The sequence below is a fragment of the Euphorbia lathyris genome, chromosome 1 (genome assembly GCF_963576675.1).
Source record: "Euphorbia lathyris chromosome 1, ddEupLath1.1, whole genome shotgun sequence".
NCBI lineage: Eukaryota > Viridiplantae > Streptophyta > Magnoliopsida > Malpighiales > Euphorbiaceae > Euphorbia > Euphorbia lathyris.
In genome coordinates, this window is record NC_088910.1 from 22248047 (window position 1) to 22254046 (window position 6000).

Here is a 6000-nt window from a genome sequence, read left to right on the forward strand (position 1 = left end):
ACCCCCTCAACTTATATAAACGTTCAATTAGCCTCTTAAAATTTGCGTAAAATGTAATAAATTGATTACTCAGATGCAAAGAAGTAAATTAAATGCGAAAAATGTATTGCATGCGTATTAGAATGTTATTACATAATTCACATAATAGATTAAAAATGAAGTTCTTACTTGCTCAACTATAAAACTTTTTATCTCTAATATTAGAGCCGCATACCTCGACCTTGGTCATTTTACTTTTTCCAAGATAAGTGCAATACATATTTCACATTTAACTTACTTTTTTTTTTTTTTTGCAGCTGAGTGATTAATTAATTACCTTTTACGCAAGTTCAGATAGCTAATTACTTAACATTTTATGCAAGTTCAGAGGGTTATCGGGACATTTTAAAAATGTTAACAACTAGGATTGCTCATGTTAATTTTTAATTATTTGTATGGAAAGTAAAACAACTTTGGCAAAATTCTCAATAATTTTCATTTTAAGGTCGTTATCGATCAAATTTGGTAAAGTAAAAAAAAATGCAAAATTTTACAAACTATAGAATTGCATTTGTAAATAAAAATACTATAAATATCTATCTACAAATCTGTATAATCACAAAAGTATCTACTTGTAATTAACCCTAAATTAAAGAGGTGATGATGATCTAACATAAAATTAATTCCACCTGTAAGATATGATTTTAAATTATTATTGGCAAATTAATAATATATTAACATTTGATTATTCTAATCTGTATACAGAATTGTACTATGAAGTTCAAAAGTCCAATTCCATATCTCAACACTTCTGATGGATTACATAAAATCTCGAGGCTGAACCAATTTTTAGTTTAAAAAAAAGTATTTTTTTTTATGCAAACGTTTAAATCTTTAATAGATGAACAAGTAAATACAACAATAATATAAAAAATAAAATTTTACAAGATCTATAAAAACATAAAAATAATTATAAAAAGTAAAAATAACCATAAAAGATATTAAAAATACAAAAGAAAAAGCAAAATTATATTTTTCATAAATCCAAATATGTAGAAAAGCATCTGCAATCCAATCATCATCATTTAAGCCGATCTGAACATTCAAATATGAATCATTTCTTTTGTTGCAACCACGTAGATCCATTGATCTACGAACAAAATAAGCCGTTTCCGCTTGTGCTAAATTCGAAAAATAACCATAAAAGGTATTAAAAAAAAGTATTTATCACACAAGATTCACTTACTTTATCACATATATCATATGATGTGTTTTTTTTATAACTATTCCCTTTCAAAATGCAAAAAGAAAGAGAGATGATAATAATAATTCATGAATAATAATAAAAATTATTGAATTGTTGTAACTGTCACTTAAGTATTTCATTTAAATGATTAGAGCTAGGTGTGCATTGGCTCAAAACCGAACCGAATCGAAAAAACCAAATACTGAAATTACTAAAATAATTCACACCGACACCACGCCGAACCGAATAAGATATAAAACCGAAATATTCGGTGCAGTTCGGTTTTAAACCGAACAAACCGAATTTAATTAAAAAATACAAACAATAAATAAAAATCACTATATTTCATTATTAAATTTACCTCGACAATAACAAAAAAGTGAAATACTTTCAAAATATATTCATATTAGCTTATTATCTCAACAACAATAAACAAAATGGAACTTATAAATTCAAATATATGCAATTTCAAATTTTATTGGATAACCATAATGCTAAAAGTAAGAGAATCGATATAACATGAAATGACATATGAGAAAAAAACTAATTTGTTATTAGATTTAAAATTATACTATTTGGTAACTATTAGATTTTCTTTTTGTATTTATTTTGTACGTAGAAATTAAATTTACTCTCCTCTCTAAGCTTAATTTGTATCTTATTATATATTTTTTTCCATTTTATACATTAAATGTAAAAAAAAGGATATCCACAATCTTGTCATCTGTTAACATTTGTCTCCAAATGTATCTTCATAAGTGACATTCTTATTTGTTACTTTTTCCGCATGACATATTTTTATGCACGTCATATGTGTTAAAAAAAAATTCCATGTATATGTTGATAAATAAAAAAATAATTCCTTATTTATCCATTATTAATAAGTCTACTGTATATAATAGAAAAAAAAATTAAAATAATTACCACATATACCAATATCAAAAATTATGTCAGTTGATTTTTAATTAAAATGGTTTAAATTTTACTTATAGGAATATTTTAAAAACAAATGTTGTTAAACAATAGTAAATACTGCATTTACCAATTTCAAAGTCTATATGAAAAAAAAAAATTAAAATAATTACCAGATATACCTATGTTGTTTAATCTATTTTTAGAGACTATACGTACAAAATAGAAAAATCCTATAAATCAGAGCAGAAGAAATCCGCCCCCTTAAATGCTGAAGGAAAAGGAATTGCCGAAAAGGGGCAACAAATCAGAAGAAATCCGGCCCCTTAAATGCTGAAGATTCCGTTTTGGTACGCTGTGTCACAGGCGTAAGGCTCACTGTGGATGATAAAAAAAAATATAGACCGTTGGATGAAAGCTACGTGGCAGAATACTGCCATGTCATCTGGTGGGTTCCATCTGAGCACTTATATATTTGCTTCTCAACTGGTTAAAAAAAAAAAATTATTGATCCCTGAATTTTCAAAGTGTTTCAATAATCCGTTCAATTTATATAAAATATTCAATTTGCGCAAAATGTAATCAATTAATCACTCGATTATAAAAAAGGTAAATTAAATGCGGAAAATGTATTTCACGCATTTTATGTAAGTTTTTACACAATTCAAAAATAGATTAAAAAAGAAAGTTATTACTTGTTTAACTATAATAATTGTCTTTTCTAATATTAGAATCGCATACTTTGACATTGGTCGTTTTACTTTTTTTTAGACACATGTTCCGTATTTAACTTACTTTTTATAACTGAGTGATCAATTAATTATATTTTAAACAAATTTAAAAATCTAAAAGAACATTTTATATAAATTGAAAAGATTATCGGGATACTTTAAAAATTCAGGAGGCCAATTATTTTTTTTTTTGGTACAAATTCAGGATTAAACCGTATATATACAGTATAATGGAAATTTATCCTGGGCCGTTAAAAATGGGTCTTTTTTGGGTCTTCTATTTGATTTTGATGCTTTAGTAATAATATGGGGGAATCTTTGCATGTTTGGGTCGGGTAATTTTCATTTTTTTTATTTCATTAAAATGTATATATTATATTACTTTATGGAATATAAAATTATACTCGAAAAGCTATATTGTTTATTTATTTCTGTATTTGTTATAATTCTTAATTTACAGAAAATCTTTTTATAAAAACTATATAGTGATGTTAGGCAATATAAAGAGTTGTACACGTATCCTCATCGAAAAAGATAAGGACAAGTGTTGTAAAAAGAATTTTCCGGATCAGATTAAATTAGATTAGGATATGTGAACTAATATGAGTTTCGAAATTACTTTGGAATAGATCACTTATTTCACGACTGGAATAAAAAAAAGACATTTTCTGTAAGATACAAATTGTTCTTTTATGACAAACATTTATCATTCAGAGATTAACATGTGTGCATAGACAGAGCTAGGACGTACACTAGGGGTGTTCATCAGTCGGTTCGGTCTAAAAACCGAACCGAACCGAAATAACTAAAAACCGAATTGCCTCAAAAATAAAAACCGAGTCCAACCAAATAATAATAAATAATCGAACTGAACTGATCGAATTATTTCGGTTGGTTCGGTTCGGTTATTCGGTTTCCTTATATTAAAATACTTCATTAACAATTATTTTTATGTAAGATTAATATTACACTGTTAATGATGTTGTTTGGTATTTACTTATATACAACAATTTTTATTTTTATTTTTCTTTTTGGATTGAAAGAAAAAAAAGAATAGAAAGGAAAAAACATAGAAATTTTATATAGAAATGAAACCAATCTTAGTTAATTCCAAATATGAATTAGTGTACAATTATACTAAATTGGTAGACAAACATTAAATAGACCAATAATATAAACAGTCACGGACAATCTAAAAACTATCATGCTCAGTGGCGGAACCAGAACCCCGGATGACCCGATTTTCACAAGTGCAGCTGCTGATTTTCTCATTTAACTGGAAAATATCTGCCTTAGTCCTCCAATAATCTGTTTTGCTCCAGTCACGTCTAGAATCATCAGAAAGTCAAACGATCTTCAAACCTTCGTTCACGAGCTCTAAAACGACGCAAATGACCAATCCCCAACCACGATGTCAAGTTTGTTAATATTTGTTTGTTGTTTCACATTTTTTGCAATTAATTTCGTTATACATATTGTTTTATTTTTACAATTTGCATATCTAACAATTACTTTCAATTAATTTGCTTGTTTAAGTACATTTCCAAGTTGTAATTTTTCTGCTTTGTTTTCCACATTTGTAACCCGAAAACAATTGAAAAGAATTATAAAAATCAAGAAAAAAAATTAAAAAATGTCTTTGTGTTTGTTGATTTTATTTTACTAGCTTTAAGAAAAACATTTAATCGGTTGACCTGTCAAGCGAAACCGAAAATCCAAGATGGATGTTTTTATTTTCAGTTCTTATAGTCTTCGTCCGATCGCTTCATTTTTAGAAATCAAATTTAAACACAAATCATTTATTTTTATTTTTAAAATTACCATTATATCTTTCTAGACTTAACTTTTCTAGCATATGCCCTATATTTATATGCAAAAAAAAAAAATCCTTATTTATCCATTATGGAAAAAAGTAATTAAAAATAATTACCATATATACCTATGTCAAAAATTATGTGAGTTGATTTTTATTTAAAATGGTTTAAATGTTAGTCATGGAAATATTTTAAAGACAAATGTTTTTTTTTTTTTTTGAGAAATGAAAGACAAATTTTGTTAAATAATAGTAAATACTACATTTACCTATTTTAAAGTCTATATGAAAAAAAAATAAAAAAAATTACCACATATACCTATGTTGTTTAATCTATTTTTAGAGACTAGTACAAAATGGAACTTAAATCCTATAAATCAGACCAGAAGAAATCCGGCCCCTTAAATGCTGAAGATTCCGTTTTGGCACGTGTATTACAGGCGTAGGGCTTACTGTAGATGATTCGGGCTATGATCAAACGAGATAGACCGTGCGATGAAAGCTACGTGGCAGAACAGTGTCATTTGGTGGGTTCCATCTGAGCACAATATAGGCTTAATACATCATTTGCTCCCTCACTTGTATAAAAAATTTGATTGGCCATCTGAACTTTCAAAGTGTCTCGGTAGCCCGTTCAACTTACATAAAATATTAAATTTGTGTAAAACGTAATCAATTGATCATTCAATTGTAAAAAAGGTAAATTAAATGCGAAAAATGTATTCCACACATTTTATGCAAGTTATTATATAATTCAAAAATAGATTAAAAAGAAAGTTATTACTTGCTCAACTATAACAATTGTCTTCTCTAATATTAGAATCACATACACTGATCTTGATCGTTTTTTTCTAAATACATGTTCAGTATTTAACTTACTTTTTACAACTGAGTGATCAATTAATTATATTTTGCATAAATTTAAAAATCTAAATAAATGTTTTATATAAATTGAGAAAATTATCCGAATATTTTGAAAATTCTGGAGGACAATCAAACTTTTTGTAATTAAACCGTACATATATAATGGAAATTTATCTTGGGCCGTTAAAAATGGGTCCTTTTTGGGTATTTTATTTGATTTTGATGCATTAGTAATACGGAAAATTACACAGAAATTCATATTTTGAAAGGTGTCCGCTATAGTTACTTTGTTTTTTATAAAGTACCGTTACTTGGTGTGTTTTCACCATTGGACTAATTTTATGCTCCATCATCCAATGGTGAAAACACACCAAGTAATGGTACTTTGTAAAAAACAAAGTAACCATATCGGGCACCATTTTGAAAACTATTTATAAATGATAATTATGTCAAGT